Source organism: Nomascus leucogenys, chromosome 3 (assembly GCF_006542625.1).
Source record: "Nomascus leucogenys isolate Asia chromosome 3, Asia_NLE_v1, whole genome shotgun sequence".
NCBI lineage: Eukaryota > Metazoa > Chordata > Mammalia > Primates > Hylobatidae > Nomascus > Nomascus leucogenys.
This window is the reverse complement of record NC_044383.1, coordinates 148,429,327-148,453,220: the sequence shown is the minus strand read 5'-3', so window position 1 is coordinate 148,453,220 and position 23,894 is coordinate 148,429,327. Positions and strand designations below refer to the sequence as shown.

At 36.3% G+C, this 23,894-nt stretch overlaps 1 protein-coding gene across 1 annotated transcript in view; it reads left to right on the top strand.

Annotated features, from left to right (window-relative positions):
• PRKN (parkin RBR E3 ubiquitin protein ligase) overlaps window positions 1-23,894 on the top strand; it is a 1,393,859-nt gene that overhangs the window by 41,442 nt on the left and 1,328,523 nt on the right. The window lies entirely within an intron of this gene.

Sequence of the window (23,894 nt, the reverse complement as noted above, 5' to 3'; positions counted from 1 at the left end):
ATGTCACCATTTTGTATTATGTTTATTATTTTAAAATTAACTTTTTTTTATGTTGCTGTAGCTACTACATCCCTAACCCAGACAGTGCTTAAAAGGCTTGAAGGGAGTCCTATCTATTTAATAATTTGTGCGTTCTCCCTTCAGAATGGACACTCGCTATAAACACGCTTGCTCACCCTCTATTGCATGCAAAGCAGAAGTTCCTGTATTTATAATATTGAATGCACACGTTAATGATGGTCGAAGAGAGACACACCCAGACTGACCTTCACACTTGACATCCACTGAGAGGGAAAAGCAGGGAAGGCAAATTATGGCAGGGGAGGGTCTGCTGGCCAAAAATACTCAGCTCTGTTTGAGAAATGTTGAGTTTGATTCTTGGAAGTTGTCCATAATTCTGGACCTCAGGACAGAACATAGCTAGAAATATAGATTTTGGTAGTGGTGAGCATACGAAAGATAATTTAAGTCACTGAACTTAACTTTTAGTAAGTGGATTTCCTTGGCTTTTCTTCTTTCTGGCTAAACTGTTTACCGTTTGTTACCTGCTTATACCAGAGGAAAAGGGAATTGATTTTTCACTTTTTAATGTCAACGGTAAAGGTGTAGAGGAATACTTCTAGTTTTCATCTATCTTAATTTTTCCCCTTTGTACTACGACATTTTCCAGGAATTGGAGTGCTTTTCGTATTTCTAATGTGAAATTAATAGTTATATATATATATTTACTTTTATATGAAAAAATATATACTTTTCTGAATATTGAAGAAGTAGCACAGTTCTTCTCAATGGTTACATTTATTAAAACTAGAAGTTTTAAAACACAGTATATCTCTAGTCAAAAATGTACTCAGGAGAGTCTTCATGACAGCTGTGCTGTAAAGATGACTGCAAACATACATTGATTTATTGCAGTACACATCTGTGCAACATGCTTCGTGGCATTAGTCATCACAGCAGCACTGTGTGATGTTTCATCACCAACATCTTACAGATGAGAGCATTAATACTCAGAGGTGTAAAGTAATTTGCCCAAGGTCCATAGCTGGTAAGCAGTGTGACTGATTTGTCCAAGGTTAGGAACATGCCGAGTCCTGCTGCAGACTTAATACAGTAGATGCAATATATATAAATTACAAATTTTCTTTTTTACACAGTAAACACGTTTATGAAAAACACGAGGCTTAAATTATATTTTTAAGTTAGATTTTAAAGGTCCGAAGAAGTTCTATTTAACAACACCTTTTGGTTAAATGAATACTTACTCCCTTATTTGTATATTTTATAGATCTGTTTGGTCATATTATTAAATATATTTAAAGGGAGCCTAGCCTACTGGGATTTGTTTTTTAATCATAATCATTTTTTCTGGTTTTGTTTTGAATAATTTACCTCATTAACCGCGAACAGATTTAAAATAAGTAACCTGCTCCTTGTGTCCTAACTTGTACCATCAAGGCAACAGTAACCCCATGTATTATGCGTTCTCAGTATCTCTATTTTGTAGATAAGGAAACAGAAGTTTCAAGAATCAACAACATTGACCATCAGCCTAAAACTTCTGACTCCAAATACTCAGCTTGTTTTCCTGAGTTTCCCAGCCTCTCTAAATAGATACATTGTAAAGGTTGTCATTCCACTTATGCTCTATTAGGGTTTTCCACTGATATTAATTGCTATGGTGATAAAATTCCCACCTCTAAGTAACATTTAGTAATCTTGAAAACTAGACTAGTTTTTGAACTGTATGGAAAGCTATGGGGCATTAAAACACTTTTAAGTGCAACTTAGGTCTTAATAGTTACACTTTCTGCTGCCTTGATTTTCCTGACTGAAGAGTTCAGTTTTAAATCTCAAGGGTAGAAAACACTGAAAAAAGAAATCAGAGGATCTTGGCATACTTCAACAAAGATAAACAGCTTTTTGTAGTGTTCACATTATGTCAGTAAAATCCAGCCTGCATATTTGAAATGAAGACACCCTATTAATTTAAAATTGATTGGAACATCTTTGTACAATGATGAGGGTAAATCAAGAAAATTAAATAAACATTCTAATGGGAAATGTATTATATGTAATGGAATACCAGCTGCACAAAATACTCTAATAGATAAGCCCTTCATTAATAATGTCTTGGTGAATTGCATTCTTATTTCTTCATACTATTCTACTTTCTCAAATAAAGAAAGGTGTACATTTTTTCACTCTTAAACATTTATCCACCTAAGTGATTTTGGTACTGCTTTTGAAGAGCTAGTTTTTCAAATGAATTTCTTTCTTCTTTCTTGCCTTTTTTTCCCAGAAATTTTTAAAAGAAAAAAGTTTTAAAAAGTATTATTTCCAGAGTTATCTTTTTGTTTCCTCTGTTTCTGCCTCCTCAAGACAACCCATTATTATAAGACAAAGACAAATTTGTTTACTCTGTAGGAAGGCTACATGTTGGAGGAATTGTTCCGTCTTAGAGTAATTATAGTTTTTTTACATTCATAAACTTCCAACAGACATGATTTTTGTATGAATTTATCAGATACCAAAATAACATCCCCAGGAAACTAACCAAAAACCTAATGAGTTATAGTTATTTGCTAATGATCTGTGAGTCACTTATTTATATAGCATAGTCCATCTTGTAGAACAGGCTTTCTTAATAGACTAAGGTTGCTGGTTTAGTGTAGACTAGCTACAGAGACTTGCATCTTATGAATTATCCTTTCCTTGTAGGTTATCTTCTACGAGCCCATGCCAGTTATCTAGAACAGCTCGTTCACAGTAGAATTTTCTGACGATGAAACTGTTTTCTCTGCTGTCTGATGCTAGTAGACTATGGCTATTGACCTCTTGAAATGTAGTTAGTATGACTGAGGAACTAAAGTTTGAATTTTAATTACTTTAAATAGCCATCTGTGGTTACCGATTACTCTTTTGGACAGCATAGGCCTAGAATAAGATAAGGTCCTCCCTGCTTCACTGTGGAAGAAGCATGAACATATTTGTATTTCTTGGCTCCCTTATTGAAAATAGCAGCTGTTTTGCGTTCATCATAATGCGTGTTCATTAAATAACATTTGCAAAATACAAGAAAGTAAAAATAACAATTATTGTAATGTCATTGCTCCAGTAAAACTACTGTTTGGATTTTTAGTGATACTGAATTTTAATTCTATGAATCATTTTTAATATAAGCTGTATACCTTATTTGTATAGTTCTGTATCTGAAAATTTCATTTTGGGATTCTTCTGTTTGCAAATGTACCCTTATTACCTACATAATGGTCTACCAAATTAATAGAATCTATCATATGTTCTTTCTTTTCTTCCTTTTTTTTATTTTTAAAACTTATTTTAGGTTCAAGTTGTACACGTGCCAGTTTGTTGCATGGGTAAATTGCGTGTTGGTTTGGTGCACTCATGATTGCCTGTTGATCTGATATACAAATAATTTCATGACCCAGGTAGTGGGCATAGTGTCTGATAAGTAGTTTTTCAGTCCTGACAGTCTTTCCACTCTCCACCCTCAAGTAGGCCCCAGTACCTGTTGTTCCCCTCTTTGTGTCTACATGTATTCAATGTTCAGCTTCCTCTTATAATTGAAAACATGTGGTATTTGGTTTTCTGTTCTTGCACTAATTTGCTTAAGATAATGGCCTCCAGCTGCATGCATGTTGCTTCAAAGGACATGATTTCATTCTTTATTATGGCTGCATAATATTCCATAGTATATATGTACCACATTTTCTTTATCCAGGCTACCATTGATGGGCATCTAGGTTGATTCCAGGTCTTTGCTATTGTGAAAGGTACTATAATGAACCTATGAGTGCCTGTGTCTTTATGGTAGGACAATTTCTATTCCTTTGGGTATATACCCAATAATACCGTATCTTCTTAACCAGTTCTCTGTGGTTGCATAGCTGGGATGTTTTCACTGCTGCGATTCCACACAGTACTACTATATGCAGTTGTATGGCTGAAATTCTTCCAAATTTAGGATTGTTTTTGAAAATCTCTGGTAGATTCAGATAAATAAAATTTACTGAATCAAAGGGTATGAACATTTTAAGGCTATGTATAGTGTATGTATATTAATATGTATAATCACATTATTTTTCTAAAATACTGTCACATATAAAAATATTCATTTTGTTACCAGTGACGAGTGTCCAGATTCTTGGCATTTTGAGCAAAGAATTGGACAAAATGCACAAACAAAGAAAGGAAAGAATGAAGCAACAAAAGCAGAGATTTATTGAAAACAAAATTACACTCCACAGGGTGGGAGCGGGTGGAGCAGCTGCTCAAGGACCCAAATAGAGAATCTTCTCGGGTCCAAATACCCCCTAGAGGTTTCCCATTGGCCACTTGGTGTTCACCTTGGAAAGCGACTAATCAGAGGCTGAAATGAAGTTAAAAAGGTCACACACCTGTGCAAACATCTGACTGATTGCTTTATGCTTTATGCAATCAATCAGAGGCTAAAGTTTCAAAGTTGCACTTCTATGCAAATGAAGGCTTGGCCCACAATCATTTTGATTGGCTGTAGACAGTAATCAGAGGCTGAAGCGAAAAGTTACAAAGGTCACGCTCCTATGCAACCTTAAATTTCCCATCTACCATGCAGACAAGGTGGGGGTTTGCAAAGGGAGTAGTCTCTGGTCCTTTTGTTACTTAGGTCTGGAAAGTTAGGGTTTTCCTTTCAATTTAGTTTTAGGAAGTCAGTGTGAAACAGCTTTAGGTTCCCTGCCTCCAGACTCTGTTCTGCCTCAATTTCATCACCCAACACCAACTTCGGGCATCCAACACACCTTTAAGTTTTCTTTAATTTCTATCATATTTTATTTCATGATAAATTTTTCCTGAGTTATATCTATTTTAATAACTTACAGAGTTAGAAGTCCTACAAGAAAATTTCTCTTTAGTACATTTCTGCATTTTTTTGCTGATAAGCTATATTTTTCTTCCACATTCTTATGATTTTTCATGAAGAAAAGGAAACGAGAGTGCATATGCTGTTCTGTGCTGTTGAGCACAGAGGAGTCTTCCTGGAATCTTTTTCAAAAACACGTGTGAAAGTGAGAGGCCAAACGAGAGATTTTCTATATTTTGCCAACTTTTTGCAATAACTTTGTTTTATTTGTCTCTTATGTTTTAAAATATTATCTACTTGAAAGTGAGGCTTGAATATAATGGTGCCTTTTCCAATATTAATCACATTGTGGCTGCCGTGAAAACAGTAATAAAGACAATTCGGAAAGCAGTTTATATTAAATATCTCCTGTTGTGCAGTGTTAAAAAATTATTTTGGACACAATGGTCAGAAAATGATTCACTGAAGATTGCTTTAAAGAAAGCCTGCAGATGTAAACCTGAATTTATGAGGAGTGATTATTTACTCTATAAAAGTGTTTTCAATAGAGTTATTACCTAAATAGTGAGCTCCACTAGGTAATTTATGTTTTAGTTTTTAAAAAAATTGATTTACAAGCCTTTATGATCTTACCTTTTGCATTAAGTGAGTTTATTGAAATAAGCATTCTACTGAAATGCCTTAGGACTAGAAACAGATCTGGTACCTCTAAAAGATAAGCTACTTATTGTTCTCTCGTGACTTTATCAAGGCTCATCTGTGGAGTTAAAATTGCAGTGGGAATTAAATTTTGTGTTTTCTAGCTAGATTTGGATTCTATGACAATAATCTTGATCTCATGACCTGTATGTGTGTATAATATATGTATTTTAATTTCTTTCTCAAATATTAAGTATATATATATACACATACACACGTATATAGTACATATAAATACATCTATATTTTCTTCCTCAAATATTAAGTATACATGCTTAAGTATATATTTAGTATATGTGTATCTATAATACACACATACATGTACATAGTACATATAAACATATATATTTCTTCCTCAAATACTATTTAGTATATATATGCTTAATATATTAAGTGTATATGTATCTATACTTAATAATATTTGAGGAAGAAAAGAAAATGTGTTATATGTATTTAATAATTTTGGGAAAACAGAAAACATTTTAATGAAAGGAAATAGGATCAGAAACAAAAAAAGAAAAAACAAGATGGCAGTGATATTTTAACATTAACATTGAATAGGAAATATACCCAAACGATGAGCAAGGGAGTTACAGTAGGGGAAAATTTAAAATGAGGATCCTCAGACTGCTGACCCTATGGCTTTAACCCATGACTCTGACTTCACTGGCCTGTTCTTCCTCATAACCTTCATTTTTAAGGTTTCATGGGTCAGAGGCAAAATAGGGAGGGCACCAAGGGAGCAGAACTCTCACACCACAGTTTTTCCTTGCTTGGTATTGATACTGGAGTAAAGTGTTCACCCTTTTGAGAAGGGGTTATTATCAAGTTAATATCAGGGAACATTTGGCCTACATTGTCTCCCAGAATAGTTGAGACACTGATGCTGCAACTTCATTAATAGGTGTGGTTACTTACTTCTCTCAGTAATATGTCAGTTAAGGCATATTTTGAAAAAATGTCCTTTTTTAAACAATAGATTTAAATGTTAAAACTATAAGACATCCAAATGACAATCTTCATGACCTCGAAATTGTCAAAGATTTCTTAGATATAATACCAAGAGCAGGATCCATAAAATAAAATATTTATAAGCTGGATTTCATCAACACTAAGAAATTCGGCTCTTCAAAACACCTTGCTGTGTGCATTGGCTCACACCTGTAATTCCGGCATTTTGGGAGGCCGAGGTGGGCGGATCACTTGAGGTCAGGAGTTCAAGACCAGCCTGGCCAATATGGTGAAATCCCATCTCTACTAAAAGTACAGAAAAAAATTATCCAGGCACAGTGGAGGGCGCCGGTAATCCCAGCTGCTCAGGAGGCTGAGGCAGGAGAATCACTTGAACCCAGGAGGTGGAGGTTGCAGTGAGGCGAGATCGCACCATTGCACTCCAGCCTGGGCAACAGGGCAAAACTGTCTCATTCATAAATAAATAAATAAATAAATAAATAAAGGCCAGGCACAGTGGCTCATGTCTGTAATCCTGCACTTTGGGAGGCCGAGGCAGGCAGGTCACCTGAGGTCAGGAGTTCAAGACCAGCCTGGCCAACATGGCGAAACCCCATCTCTATTAAAAATACAAAAATTTAGCTGAGCGTGGTGCTGGGTGCCTGTAATTCCAGCTACTCAGGAGGCTGAGGCAGGAGAATTGCTTGAATTTGGGAGGCAGAGGTTGCAGTGAGCCAAGATTGCACCACTGCATTCTAGCCTGGGTGACGGAGAGAGACTCCGTCTCAAAAAACAAACGAACAAAAAATCACATTGTTAAGAGAATGGAAAGACAAGTCAGGACTGGGAGAAACATATTTGCAAATTACATACCTGATAAAAGGAGTTATGTTTAGACTATTTAAAGAACTCTCAAAACTCAATAAATACTAAAACAACACAATAAAACATAGGCAATAGATCTGAACAGATACTTCCCCAAAGATAGTATACAGATGACAAGTAAACACATGCAAAGATACCCCCAACATTATTAGTCATTGGGGAAATGTAAGTTGAAGCCACAATGAAATACTATTATACACCTATTAGAATTCTAAAATTTGAAAGATGCCAAGTACGAGTGAGGATGCAGAGTAACTGGAAATCTTATACATGACAGATGGGAATGGAAAATGGAGAAACCACTTTGGGAAAAAGTGTGGCAGTGTCTTATATAGTCAAATATACAGCTGCCTTATGACATACCCATTCTACTTTTAGACATTTACCCCAAAGAAATGAAAGCATATGTTCATGCAAAGACTCACCTACAGGTATCCATAGCAGCTTTATTTGTAATAGACAAAGACTGAAAATAACCCCAATAACCATCAACAGGTGAATGGTTATACAAATTGGTGTATATCTATACAATGGAATACTATTTAACAATAAAAAGGAATTATTGATACATGCAACAGCATGAAATGATTTTCAAAATCATTGTATGGAAGGAAAGAAACCAGACAAAAGAATATAAACTGTGTGATTTGACTTGTATAAATTCCAGAAAATGCAAACTAATAATAGGTGAGTGGAGGGTGGGAGGATGTCAGGGAGAGGCAGGAGGAAGAGATTACAAAGAGGGAGGAAGAATCTACTGGGCGTGATGTACTCATCTTGATTGTGGTAATGGTTTTATGGGTATATACATATGTCTAAATATGTCAAATTGTACACATTAAATATGTGTGATTTATTGTGTGTCAGACCTCAGTAGAGCTTTTAAAAAATACATTGTCCTTTGCCTAGGTAAGCTGTTTTTCAAAGAAAATTTGCAAGCTAGCCAACACCTCCTGAGCTGATGCAGGTGTTATACAAACGTGGGTCAGCTTGACAATTGCATTACATATTAGCAATCGACAGACTAGCTTTCTAGTGTAAATCAGTTGTATGGGTCTGAGTGTATTCACCTCTGACAGAGTTCCAGGCCAGTATAATTGAGAACAAAATCTGAAATTCAGAAATAAACAATAGTTGGAAAATATTTTCCGTTTTTTTCTCTATTAAATATGATAATTTCAGGTGCAAAGTGTGTTTTTTTTTTTTTTTCTCCACAGTGCTTTTCATGGTGGGGACTAATGGATGTAGAGGGTGGGAGGCCAGAATAACCAAGTACCTGGAAGTGAATCTTTGTGGAGATAATGAAATAATTTTACTCGAAAGGTGCAAAAGGAAGTCTTCCATCACTAGCTCAGCTGTTATGGTCCTTGAACTGCCCTCTCCCGTCTGTCTTTTTATTAATCTTTTTTACCTCTTGTCATTGGCTGAGCCAGGTTTTCTTTTGGTGATGCTGCTTACCTTGATGCCTTCATGTGGCTGCTACTCATTCTGCTTTATCTCCTATGCCCTGTGATCAGATTTTGGGAGTGTCTTTAAGTTCTCCAGTATTTTTTTTCCAGCATTTTCTACCACATGCATTGATTCTTAGGTCATCTTTTTTTTTTTTTTTTTTTTTTTTATTGAGATGTTGTCTCCTCTGTTGGCCAGGCTGAAGTGCAGTGGCACCATCTCAGCCCATTGCTACCTCTGCCTTCCGGGTTCAAGCGATTCTCCTGCCTCAGCCTCCCCAGTAGCTGGGATTACAGGCACCCACCACCATGCCCAGCTAATTTTTGCATTTTTGGTAGAGATGGGGTTTCACCACGTTGGCCAGGCTGGTCATGAACTCCTGGCCTCAAGTGATCTACCCGCCTCGGCCTCCCAAAGTGCCGGGATGACAGGCGTGAGTCACCGCACCCAGCCATTCTTAGATAATCTTTTACAATATGTGTGCTGTGTGTCAGGCACTGTGGAGAGAAAAATAAAAACGTATCTCTGCCTCACAGTCTGTTGTCAGTAACTTTTTACCTTAGTTGAAGCTCAAAATATTTAGCTAAATCTCTTTCTTTCTTTTCTCTTCCTCTGTTTACCACAGGCCATGCCTCCACAGTAATGGAGGAAGTTGTCATTCAATACCCTGTCCCCCTCTGCCTTAATTCTTGGGCACTTCTGTTGGCAACTTCAGAAATCTATGTTATTGAGCTGCCCAAATCCTGGCCAGACATTTCTCCTGCTGCAGTCTGATTTATTATGCCATTTCTCTGAACTGACAACTCAGAAATCTTAAATTTGGCAAGCCCAATCTCTGAAAATAAAGTTTTATTTTTTTCACCTCTGCTATTTTTTTTTTGTATTTCCAATAAGTTGGGTATGGAAACTCATGAAAACATCTGTTCTTAAGAGCTGTCCCTAGCATTGTAGTCAAGTCATCCTTCTTGGCACTTTCCTTTCTGAAGGCATCATTTCATTATGGTCGGTGGTTTCTTCCATGATTCCCTACAGTAGTAAACATTCACTAGAATCCACGACTTCCTTACTTCTGACTCTGTAATAACTGAAGACTCTCTTTTGTATTTCTGTTACTAATGTCTTCCTCTGTAAGTATGAAAAGCTTAGACCTCCTCCATCATCCTTAACACAACTCAGAAGAAAAAGGTTTCTCATCATGTTGCTTCTTTAAAAGATTAAAGTTATCTTTTTCTTGCTGATTTGAAATTGCAGGTTTTTATGCTTTGAATAATTACATATACTTTTGTCTATTTCTGGACTTTCTAACCTAGTAATCTTTTTGTGTATAAGTCAGTATTCCATTACTGAATTTTTACAATATGTTTTAATATCTGCTAGGTCAGTTTTGCCTTTCTTATTACTCTTTTAAAAATAGTTGTTCTCAGATACTCTTTCCAGATGACTTTAGAATAATTTCATTAAGCATCCCAAAAGTATATTACTGTTTTTTTATTAGAATTATATTAAATCTACAGATTAATTAGAGAATTGATGATTACACAAATTATTCTTCCCATCCAGACACATAATATCTCCCTACATTTATTAAAGTGTTTCTCTCTGTCTTTTAGTGTAGCTTGTAGTTGTTTTAAGTCCTGCATACTGGTTATTTTAGATATCATACTTTTTAGTGATAGAATAAGTGCCATTACTTTGGTTTCCTTCTGACTTCAAATGCTGTCCCCTTGAAATTTCACCTGGTGTTGTAAATTTGCCGGTCATCTATTATGCAGATGACTTCTCAATCCACATTCCGAGCTTCTGTGTCTTAGTTCCATCTGTCTGTTGAATATCATCACCTCCTTGTTTTCCAGAGCTACCTCAAATTCAATCTGTTTAAAAATGGGCTAGGTGTGGTGGCTCATGCCTGTAATCCCAGCACTTTGGGAGGCCGAGGTGGGCGGATCACGAGGTCAAGAGATCAAGACCATTCTGGCCAACGTTGTGAAATCCTATCTCTACTAAAAATACAAAAATTAGCCAGGTATGTGGTGGTGCGTGCCTCTAATCCCAGCTACTCCGGAGGCTGAGGCAGGAGAATCGCTTGAACCCGGGAGGCAGAGGTTGCAGTGAGCCAAGATCACGCCACTGCACTCCAGCCTGGCAACAGAGCCAGACTCCGTTTCATAAATAAATAAATAAATAAATAAAATAAAGTCTTCTTTCTCTGCCGCCCCAAATTGTGCTTCCTCTATGTTAACATCCTTAATTAATTTTGTCACTGCCCTAGCCATATAAGGTCAAAACCATGAAATCGTTTTTGACTTTCCTGTGTGCTAATTCTTCTGACTGTTCCTCAGCAATATTGCTGGCATCTGTTTTCCTTCTTTCCAACTCCACTGTCTTGTCTTGTTTCTGGTCTGTATTATTTATTACCTAGCATTAGTTGTTGCCTAGAGTATTGATGTTTTAGCCTCTATTCTTTCTTCCCACTCTCTAAATCCAATCTGTCTTCCATGATAATCCTAGTATCTAAAACACTGATGTCATTATCAGCCCAAACTGGCTCTCCTTTGCTTACTTGTTGAAGTCCAAATTGTACAACAGGGCCTTCAAAAATTGACCCCAACAGAATGTTGCCATTTTGTTTTCTGTCACAGTTCCACTAACATCCTATCACACAGTGTTCAACCACCATCAGCTTCTCGTGTCCTCCCATGCCTCAGTTTCCTTAGTTGTGTTGTCCAATCTGCCTGGAATGACTTTCCAATACCATTATTCCCTACTTTGGTGCATTCTGACCCCTCTTTCATGTCCTAGTTCCTACATCACTTTTAATGTGATATTGCCCCACAGCCATACCCCTGAGTAATCCATCATTTCCTCCTCTTACTTCAGGGAACATTGAGTACATCTCTATTCTGTGCATGTCACCTGAGTCACTGTTATATCTTGGTATTTCTGTTCTTCCATTTCCATATTAGGCTTTTGAAGACATTGGTGGGGCTTCATCCAACCAAGTTTTAAAATAAATATTTAGTCTCAATAAATATTGAATCTATGAAATAAATGCAGCTTGGAAGAACTGAATGGTATCTTTTGCATACAGTCAAAGCTGTAATGATGAATATAACAGATTTGGCATACATTGAGCTCTTAATGTGTTCTGACACCATGCAACTAGCCCTGTGCATGGATTGGCTGGTGTCAATCTCAGAACCCTATGGTGATGCTCTCATAAGAGCTCCATTCTGCATGGGAGGAAAAGGAGGCCCCAAAAAAGGTTACTGATTTCTCCAGAGTCCTATAGTGCTAACAACTGGTGAAATCAGGCTTTGACTCCTGTTGGCTTGATCTGAAGTTTTATATTTTAAACACTGCCTCCTTCCACCACACTTGCAGTCCTGCTGTAGCCTTGCTTGACAGGAAGTTTGAATGTATGATTGAGTGTTGGCATGAGCTCAGATTCCTGATTCTGTTATTTTCCATCTTCCTCTGTACAGTTTGGATGTGTTGGTTTTTTCTCTTACTTTGATTTACATTAAAAAAAAATCTAGGCTGGGCGTGTTGGCTCACGCCTGTAATCCCAGCACTTTAGGAGGCCGAGGTGGGTGGATCGCTTGAACTCAGGAGTTGGAGATCAGCCTGGGCAACATGGTGAAACTCTGTCTCTACAAAAAATACAAAAATTAGCCAGGCATGGTGGTGTGCGCCTGTAGTTCCAACTACTTGGGAGGCTGAAGTGGGAGCATGGCGTGAGCCCAGGAAGTGGAGGTTGCAGTAAGCCAAGATCCTGCCATTGCAAGCCAGACCCTGTTTTAAAAAAGAAAAAAATCTACATTTTATCATACTTTGTTGTAAGCCGCTTCCGATTTTTTTAAAAGTGAGTGAGTTTAAGTTACAAATCTCTAGTTAACTTTTTCTTTTCACTCTGTTAAGTACTTGTTGACTGTGTCCTCTGTGCCAGATGCTGTTCTGGGCACTGTTCTGGGCACCAGGTACACACCGTTTCTGCCTCGAAGCACCTCATGTGAGCTTCAGGGCAGGCATTATCATTCAGTGTTTACAGATTAATTTGCAAATATTCTGGGAACTCTTCTTCAAAATTAGGAAAATAGGAGAAATAAATGAATGGGCAGTGACTATATTTAATATGTATAAAAATGACGAAGTATGAATATGTTTATAACTTACATATTGAATGCTTTGCTCTCGGCTATTAAACTTGTTTCCCATTTTCATCTTTCCAACAATATTTCATTGAACATTCCTGTTGCTAGACCGCTGTCCACATCCACAATCTTTTCTGTAAGATATATTCTTATAAGTGCAGTCACTGTGTTACCTTGACATAGTCATTTCAAGACATTTGATATGTATTGACAGTGATAAGTAAAATATTTATATCTCTGCTGTAGATTGTTTTAAAATCAGAAAGAGGCTTGTAACAAATATTAGAGTAGACCTCTGGCAGATAAGTTATCACATGATTATTTGTGTGTGTCTATATATCTATACACATGCATACACACACACACACACACACACACACACACACACTTTTCCCCCAAAACTTTCTATAATGAATGCATAAAATAAAGAGAAAAGAATTTTGGTTTACTACAGAATTTACAAACTTTATAAAATTTGAAAAAACGTAAATGAGTATTTATTTTTAAATATAATCTTTAAATCTTTAATCAGTTTTAATGATTAACCTTAGATGCCTCATAGTTTTATGGAAGATAGAGTATATCAACTTCATTGTATCTTCTTTAAAGTACAAAAGTTAAACGTGATTTTTCAAAATTCCCAATCCTAGTGTTCATTTATTTTTTTTTTTGCCAAAGTGGTTAATGTTACAGAATAAAAATGAGGGATTCAGAGATTTGTTTTCTCCCTTAGCTTAGTGATACTAATTTTATCAGAAAACTGGAAGTTTTGAGTGAAGTATTTTCACAATGGTATGTTTTTTGTTATTTAAATGAAATTTCCAGGAAACACCTTTTTGGTTCAAAAAATTGTTATATTTTTAAGTCATATTTTTCTGACCAATAGGACAACATCTTTAATGTATTTTTTTTTGTTTTTTTGAGCTAGGAGTGAGCCAAAAAACAATAGGAGTGATGTTGCCAAGATAAAATGCTTAATTCTATATTATTTGGAGTCTCTACCACATTAAGTTCAAGTCCTTCTGCTTGAATTCTGGGGCTTCCAGTGTCTGGCCCCACTCTATGTCTTCACTTTACTTCATGGGCACCACTGCTCTGCCAGGCCCATCCTCCCTCCAGCACCTCCCAGCACTCACGGTCTGCAGCCCTGGCTTCTGCCTCCATCACCTGTCTTCCTCCCTGTCTCTCATCAACCTGCCTCCCCTCTCTCCTCTCCTCTCAGCACGTGCCTGATTTCCATTTATTCTTTGACCATACAATTTGACATCTATTTTTAATATTTTAATATTTTTATTTTTAATATTTTGTTATTTAATAATTTTATATTCAATATTTTAATATTTCCTAAACGTGTATGTATGTTTTTTGTATTACCTACTAGTGAGAAGTACACAGCAGATATTCAATAAATACTTCTAGTATGATTGGTAAATTCTTCTATGATTTCAGAATTTTTGATTACTGCACAAATGTTTCAAAGTACTTGCTTTTTCTCTTAAAGAGTAATTTGTAGCCCTGAGGGATGATGGCTTATTCTCATCAAAATGACTTTGACTTTTTTTTTTTTTTTTTTTTTGAGACAGTCTCGCTCTGTTGCCAGCCTGGAGTGCAGTGGCGCAATCTCGGCTCACTGCAACCTCCACCTTCCGAGTTCAAGCCATTCTTCTGCCTCAGCCTCATGAGTAGCTGGGACTACAGGGGCACGCCACCACACCCAGCTAATTTTTGTATTTTCAGTAGAGACGAGGTTTCACCATGTTGGCCAGGATGGTCTCGATCTCCTGACCTTGTGATCCACCCACCTCAGCCTCCCAAAGTGCTGGGATTACAGGTGTGAGCCACCACGCCTGGCCTGACTCTTGTTTAGTATGCCTATAAGTAATTTTTCATCAATAAGCAGTATAGTGAAAAGAATGTCAGACTGGATTGTAGTCCTGCTTCTTCCATTAACTGGTTTTCTGGTGTTACATATAGAGCTTGAGTTCCTTTTTTTTGTAAATAGATAAGATTATACTTGGTTACTCCTAGTATTCCTTCTATTTCTTCAAAATGCCATTTTATATATTCCAGAGCGTATATAATGTCTTCAACAATCAAATGGTGTTGATATCACCTACTTGGTTAAACATTATCAAAATAGAACTTTAATTCTTAAGTCATAGTTTGCTTATGGATTAATACTTTTATCAGATAGTATAAAAATTGCCTACCTATAGATTTTAGCTGCAAAATATGGTTCAACCAATTGATTCAGTGATCTGGTGATTTTCTTAAATTCTATAGGAAAAAGTTGTAAATATGGTATATTTAATCTTACATTTTTCCCCTTAGTTTTAATAATCTTGGAAAATAAATATCCTTGTTTTTCATCCATAAAACCCACATTGTTGAAGCAGGAAGCTTAAGTGGTGTCAGTCTTCTTTTTGATTCAGGTCCCAGCATTCTTTCTGGCAAGGTACAAGAGCTTGACCTCTTTGTGTGGCTTTGCTGAAGTATTTGTCCCCTATGAAAGCCAATACAATCAGTAGCGCCAGCATAGATAAAGAGCTGTGTAAGGTTGTATTTTAGTGGCAAGGCTGTTTTGTGACCATGTTCTCCAGGCAGACTGGAGGTGACAGTATTATTTACTTTTGTTGCTTGGGGTCCAAAGAGAGAATAAATTGCTATTGATTTTTGAGACATTCCAGTGAAGGGTCTGAATGCCTTCAGAGGAGCCGGGTGGCAGGACAGCTAGTGATGGCACAGGGACTGCTTTTTAAAATGAAAATTCATTTTCTTATTATTGTCATAAAGATTTTTTTCGTTCTTAGAGCTAGTTACAAAAAGATGTGACTGCAGGGTTGTTGCTGTTATAAATGTTTTCTATCTCCCTGAAAGAATGGAATTCAGCACTTTTCACAGCAGTTTGAAATTGATAAATAGAGTTCCGAGTGTGTACTTGCATACATGTAATCAGTTGAACTCAAAAGGGATATTTAATTCTGTTAGTTTATTAGCCACTTTACCAAGGATACTTTTAGATTTGTCAAATGTTTAGCAGCACAAAGGAAGGAAATTTGGTTTCTGTCAGTTTCCTTTAACTTAAAAATTGCAAATGTGCTTCTAAAGTTATATATTTGTTTTCCTTGGTGACTTATTAATTTATTGTCCAGATGTAATATTTAAGTGGACACTTTTTCAATTTGGAAAATATTTGAGACATTTGAAGTATATTGATGCCAAATATGCCATCCCTCAATCCTATAATCTCTTACAAGATTGGAAATTTGTGAGAGATTATGGAATTCCAGTCCTTGGAACATTTAGGATTCTAACTTTGTAGTGCCAACTGAGGGACAAATACCAAAGGAATAGCTGCAAATTAGCTCATGTCAGTTATTCTTAAATCAATAGTGCACTCCTAATTTAATAGTCTAGGATGACTCATGTTCTCAAGTATCTGTTTTGGGGAAGTATGAATTATTGGCATCGAGAAAGTCACTGGTAGACATAAAAGTGGAAACTGCGTATGAGGCTTCTCATGGCATAGACTGGGAAAGAGATTGCAAATGGGGTAACGTTCTTGAATTAGGAAGGGCTTTTAAAAATATATATATAAATTTATTCAAGTAATAAAGGGTTAAATCTGAATTCCTTAATTCTAAAGTTTAGCTTACCATCCAGATCTCTAAATAAACAGTCCTCTTTAAAACATAGTGGTTTTTAATGGGGGCAATCATGACTCAAGAAGACACAAGACTTAATGTCTTCAACTATATTGTGTCTGTATAATCATTTTACTTCTAATTTGTTACTATTAATCTATTCAGATGTGGAGAGCATAACAACATGTTTCCTTTAAAAAAAACAAAAAAGATGTCCACATGCTTTTTAGTTTCACAAGGAGAAGTTTCAGGCTTTTAGGTCAATGATATGGTGCCTTTTCCTGTGGTGAGGTATACTGGGAAATAGTAGATGGTATAATTTTTTAAAAAATTGTGGATTTTAGAGGTTTAGAGACTGATTTCAAAACTCAGTCTTTCCTGTTACTTACTGTGCCATTTAGGCAAATTGTTTAACCTCTCTAGGCCTTGGTACTTCAGATTCTCAAATGGGAATCATTGTGTCTATCTAAAAATGGGAAGGAAACCATCATTATAAGTCAAGATACATCGTTATCACCACCACCAGGGCCACCACCATCACCATTATCATCCACTCTCAGATTGAAGTAAATGCCTAGAAAGCAGGTGCCATTGAATATAGGAAAGAAGTACAGCTGAAAGTTCTGTCTTTCCTGTTCCTACTTTGTGTCCCTGGGCCTACCTATTAGATACTACTCATGACCAGGTGCCACGCCCACTCATCGAGGCCACAGGATGCTACAGTGGGAGCCTGAGTGAGTGCTTTTCATCACATCCTTTTGTGTCAACCCTTGAGTTCTCTAGGAACTTCTTGAGTGGCTGTCACTGTGTTGGTCTGACCGTGGATGGTTCTGCTGCACCCCCATACACAGCCACTTATGGTGCTGCCTCGCCTCTCCTCCCACTGCTGGCCCAGCACCTCTGTCCTCATCGTCTTATCTCTTACCCTGTCAGTTTTTCCCCTTCTCTGGCATTCTCTTCTAGCCATAGCCCAGGTCCTCTGTCCACAGCCTTTCTTGCCATTGCTTGCCTTTGGCACTTGGCCAGCATTAAATCTTGAGGTGACATGGTTCTGTTTATTCCACTGGGAGAGTAACAAGGACAAGGTAAAGTAGATGTTGGACTATTACTAGATGTGATACTGCACTTTTCTCATCTAAATCTCTCTGCTTATCTTTTAAAATCTGTGCCCTTTTTATAATAAAGTTTCATATTTTAATCTTACAATTATGAGATTTTCATTTTCTAAATATAACTATGAAAATTTTGATGAAATACTCTGATGAGTTTACTGAAGATATATCTGCTTCCTTACTTTTACTTTGACACCAGGGGAAAATTATTACTCTAATGGTTCAAAGAATATTTTTGTTATTGTTTTAATCAATAATTCTCAATTTATAAGCTAAATTCAGAAATATATAACACTCCTCTTAAAGAAAAATGGATTTTTTTCCTGTCTTGTCCAGGAGTTATCTATTTGAAAATAAGTAATTTTGCTTATTAATGCTATGTAAATCCTAACATTCATTGAGTATTTACTACGTGCCAGGTTCTGTTCCAGCTGCTTTGCATGTATCATTTAATTTAGTCTTCACAACAACCTTAAGAGATAAGTACTAATATTAACTCCATCTTATAGATGAAGAAACTGAGGCTCTAAGCAGTTAAATAATTTGCCTATTTTTACTCAGCTCTAAGTGGTGAATCGAGATTCCAATCCAGATATTCAAGCTCCAGTATCTATGTTCTTTACTATGCCCTGTGTATGCTATATTTTTCTGTTAGAAAAGTGAGAAAGAGGGAACTCAAAAGATCTATGTTTGAGATAGATATTTTAAATATATATATAGGACACCAATATACTTACCATAATGGAGTCACTCCACATGAAACTTCTTGAAGGTTCTATAGTTTTATCTGTAAAATGAAATAATAACTCACAAGGTACTTTATATGACTTAAATTTTGACAGACTTTCAAAGTGATAGAAAAAAAATTGCAATCTTTTTATCATTTTTGTTGTAATCTACATACCTTAACATACATTTATTAAATGTGGTTGAAAGCTTAACTAAAAGATTTTAAACAGCATTTAGATTTTATATACTGTACATATGGATTATATACTTGGTAAATAACCCATTTAAAATTGTAAAAAACTTCTGGCTGGCTTCGCATTCTGATCTAGCAAGGAAGCAAGACTTGTTTTTAATATTAAACTAAGAAAAACAAATTGCTAAGGTAAATTTGTCACGCACAGAAATATAATCTGTGCCAATAGAAAGAATGGTTAAATTATCCACTGTTTAGGATTAGCCAGCTTTCTGAAATTAGCGTGGATAATTGAAGCTTGACAGTTCTTAGTAGTATTATCAAGAGTGTCTTTCAAATGATAATTTTCTTTATTGTACTTGATTAATTTGTAAGTAATTAAATAGAGTTTAGCAGTAACCTGATGTGTTCACTATTCTTATTAATGTAGGTTTATATTCATAATCCTAAGTACTTTGTAAACTCATTTGAATATGTCGTCTGTATTCCACCTTGTAAATTCAATGTTTGTTTATAATGGAAACAAGAATTAGTCAATTTGCTTGTCCTGAAACTCTGATTGTTATAAGTGCTTACTTGTTAAATTTTAATATGCAGGTTATAGATACCAAGGTAGCTCATAGTACCAAGAACCCTCATGGTATTAATTATTTTCCTGAAGTACTGTAGTGCTTTAATGTAATTACCAACATAGCCTAAAAATGAGTGTTCTATTTTTAAACCTTGACATAATTTAAAAATGGGAGTTTGTACAACATTTTTTGTGGTAAAATGATTAATCTCTAATTTATTTTTGACATAAAAGCATTATAAAATGTTACTCCATGTGAACAACCTTAATTTACCTCCTGAATTTATGTTCTTATTTTCTCTGCTTTTCTTGGCTTCCAGGACATTTTGCTCTCCTAGGACTAATATCTTAGTGCTCTGTGGAAATAGGAAATTTGAGTCCTGTAACTTGTTTCTTAAAAGTAATTGCAGAGCATTTGTATATACCAATGCCATTTTTTAAAAATGATATTTTAGTTCACATCTGTTTTCCAAGGAATTATAGCTTCTTTGCAGATTTGTTTTCCCCAGATCAGTGGAAAATCCAGGATATTTATTCACTAGTGTCATTGTTATTTATATGCCATTATAATGACCCTCAGACTTTTAAAGCATACCGCATTCTAACCACAGTACATCTCACATGATAGAAACAAAAACTACTCCCTCCTCTTTTCTTATAGACATCTTAAAACTGGATTGGGAATAAACCGAGAATAATTAAAAGTCTTTCCCCATGCCTATGTCTTGAATGGTATTGCCTAGATTTTCTTCTAGTGTTTTTATGGTTTGAGGTTTTAAACTTAAGTAAGTCTTTAATCCATCTTGAGTTAATTTTTAAAATGTGTAAGGAAGGGATCCAGTTTCAGTTTTCTGCATATGTCAAGCCAGTTTTCCAGCACCATTTACTGAATAGGAGATCCTTTTCCCATTGCTTGTTTTTGTCAGGTTTGTCGAAAATCAGATGGTTATAGATGTGTGGTGTTATTTCTGAGGTCTCTGTTCTGCTCCATTGGTCTATATGTCTGTTTTTGTACCAGTACCATGCTGTTTTGGTTAGTGTAACCTTGTACTATACTTTGAAGTCAGGTAGCATGATGTCTCCAACTTTGTTCCTTTTGCTTAGGATTGTCTAGGCTATACAGGGTCTTCTTTGATTCCATAATTTAAAATAGTTTTTTTCTAATTCTGTGAAGAATGTCAATGGCAGTTTTATGGGAACAGCATTGAATCCATAAATTACTTTGGGAAGTATGGCCATTTTCACAATATTGATTCTTCCTATCCATGAGGGTGGAATGTTTTTCCATTTGTTTGTGTCCTATCTTATTTCTTTGAGCAGTGATTTGTAGTTCTCCTTGAAGAGGTCCTTCACATCCCTTGTTAGCTGTGTTCCTAGGTATTTTATTCTCTTTGTAGCAATTGTGAATGGGAGTTCATTCATGATTTGTCTCTCTGCTTGCCTGTTGTCAGTATAAAGGAATTCTTGTGATTTTTGTACATTGATTTTGTATCCTGAGACTTTGCTGAAGTTGCTTATCAGTTCAAGAAGTTTTTGGGCTGAGACGATGGGGTTTTCTAAATATAAAATCATGTCGTCTGCAAACAGAGACAACTTGACTTCCTCTTTTCCCATTTGAATATGCTCTATTTCTTTCTCTTGCCTGATTGCCCTGGCCAGAACTTCCAATACTATGTTGAATAGGAGTGGTAAGAGAGGGCATCCTTGTCTTGTACTGGTTTTCAAAGGGAATGTTCCAGCTTTTGCCTATTCAATATGATGCTGGCGGTGGGTTTGTCATAAATAGCTCTTATTATTTTAAGATATGTTCCATCAATACCTAGTTTATTGAGAGTTTTTAACATGAGGGGATGTTGAATTTTATCCAAGGCCTTTTCTGCATCTATTGAGATAATCATGTGGTTTTAGCAATTGCAACAAAAGCCAAGATTGACAAATGGGATCTAATTAAACTAAAGAGCTTCTGTACAGCAAAAGAAACTATCATCAGAGTGAACAGGCAACCTAGAGAATGGGAGAAAATTTTTGTAATATACCCATCTGACAAAGTCTAATATACAGAATTTACAAGGAACTTAAACATATTTACAAGAAAAAAAAAAACAGCATCAGAAAGTGGGCAAAGGATATGAACAGATAATTCTCAAAAGTTTTCACAGCCAACAAACATATGAAAAAAACCTCAACATCACTGATCACCAGAGAAATGCAAATCAAAACCACAATGAGATACCATGCCACGCCAGTCAGAATGGCAATTATTAAAAAGTCAGGAAACAATAGATGCTGGCCAGGCCATGGAGAAATAGGAACGCTTTTACACTGGTGGTGGGAATGTAAATTAGTTCGACCGTTGTGGAAGACAGTATGGTGATTCCTCAAGGACCTAGAACCATAAATACTATTTAACCCAGCAATCCCATTACTGGGTATATACCCAAAGGAATATAAATCATTCTGTTATAAAGACACATGCACACATATGTTTATTGCGGCACTATTCACAATAGCAAAGACATGGAACTAACCCAAATACCTATCAATGATAGACTGGATAAAGAAAATGTGGTACATATACACCATGGAATACTGTGCAGCCATAAAAAAGAATGAAATCATGTCCTTTGCAGGGACATGGATGAAGCTGGAAGCCATCATCCTCAGCAAACTAACACAGGAACAGAAAACCAAACACTGCATGTTCTCACTCATAAGTGGGAGTTGAACATTGAGAACACATGGATACAGGGAGGATAACAACACACACCAGGGCCTGTTGCAGGGTGGAGGGCGAGGGGAAGGAACTTCGAAGACAGGTCAATAGGTGCAGCAAACCACCATGGCACACATATACCTATGTACCAGAACATGTATACCTGCACATTCTGCACACGTTCCCCCCGCCTTTTTTAGAGGAAATAAAAATAAAATATTCAAAAATTCAAAAAATAAAATGAAAAAAAAAGTATTGTGGGGCCTCACCAGTATAGCAAATAACTGAATTCAGCTACATTCTCCCCATCCAAAGTCTGGGCTTTTCTTTTTAGTTTCATGTAACTTGGGAGTTGGGGGTAGGTTTCAGATAGAGGTTGTTTTTGGTTTTGTTTCAGTTCTATCTTCTCTTTTTTATAAGTGAGGAAACTGAAGCCCACTTAATCCCCAATCTAACTTGTTGCTTTACTCCTCTTACCTTCTTTTTTCCTGGGAGTACACACTTATTTTCTGTCTACAAGGAACCAGTGCAAGTTCTAATCTAATCATAGTAATTTTTAACACCTGTGTTAAAAAAAATTTTTAAACAGTATTTAAAATGCTCTTCATTTTTTGATTATTTCCTCTGGATATGCAGCAGTTTCAAGATGGCTTTTACTAAACTTTACAGTGATGTCTGCAACTGACTCAACTCATAGGCAAATTTCCTTTTTTTTTTTCCCTGTTCAGTTTCTTCCTGGGTAGCACAAAATCTCCCCCTTATGTGCTCATCCCCACATACAGTGGTCAGGTTATCACCTCCTTGCTTAGAAGAGTGTCAGTCTCTATGGCCTTGATATTAACTCTTCCCTGCCACACTTTTCTCTTCTGGGAAATGAGATAGTAATGGTGCCTACCTCACAGGGTTATTGTGAGCATTGGAAGAATTAATCTATGTGAAATGTTTTTTAGCAATCCCTGATATATAAAAGGCTTTCTACTAAGAATTAACTGATAAGGAATGTAGGACCTTGGGCTGATAGGTTGTGCATAGGCAATGGGTTGATGATTTGTGGGGTGGAGGCATATTTGGGAGGAGCTGGGTGCCGGGTTCTACTCTGCTCCCTTGTTCTCCCAGTGCAAGATGCTTCCCTCTGCCTTCATCTTGTCAAGGCTCTTGGTTCCTTCACACCTTTCCCTTCAGCTTCAGTCGCTCTTCTGCCTCCTTTTCCCCCAACCCAAGCCTTTGGAACAGAAAATCTCTACAGTGTGCAACAGAATCATTCCTGCCTCATATCACATTACCTGACTTCCAATTATACCACAAGGCTGTAGTAACCAAAACAGGATCATACTGGTATAGAAATAGACACATAGATTAATGGAACAGGATAGAGAAACCAGAAATAAAGCCACATACCTGTAAGCAACGGATCTTTAACCTAGTTGACAAAGATATACATTGGAGAAAGGACACCCTATTCAATAAATGGTGCTGGGAAAATTGGATAGCTATATGCAGAAGAATGAAAACTGGACTCACACCTTTCACCATATGCAAAAATTAACTCACGGTTGATTGAAGATTTAAATGTAAGACCTGAAACTATTAAAATCCTATAAGAAAAACTGGGAAAAACTCTTCTGGACGTGGGTTTAGGCAAATAATTTATGACTGTGTCTTCAAAATGAAATGCAACATAAACAAAAATAGATAAATGGAACTTAATTAAACTAAAAAGCTTCTTCTCAGCAAAAGAATCAACAGTGTAAACAGACAACTTACAGAATGGAAAAAAAATTTGCAAACTATGCATCCAACAAAGGGCTAATATCCAGAATCTAAAAGGAACTCAAACAACTTAACAAGAAAAAAAAAGTAACCTCGATAAAAAAATCTCCATACTGTTTTCCAAACAGGTTGCCCCGTTTCAGGTTTTAGATTGTCCTGTTTG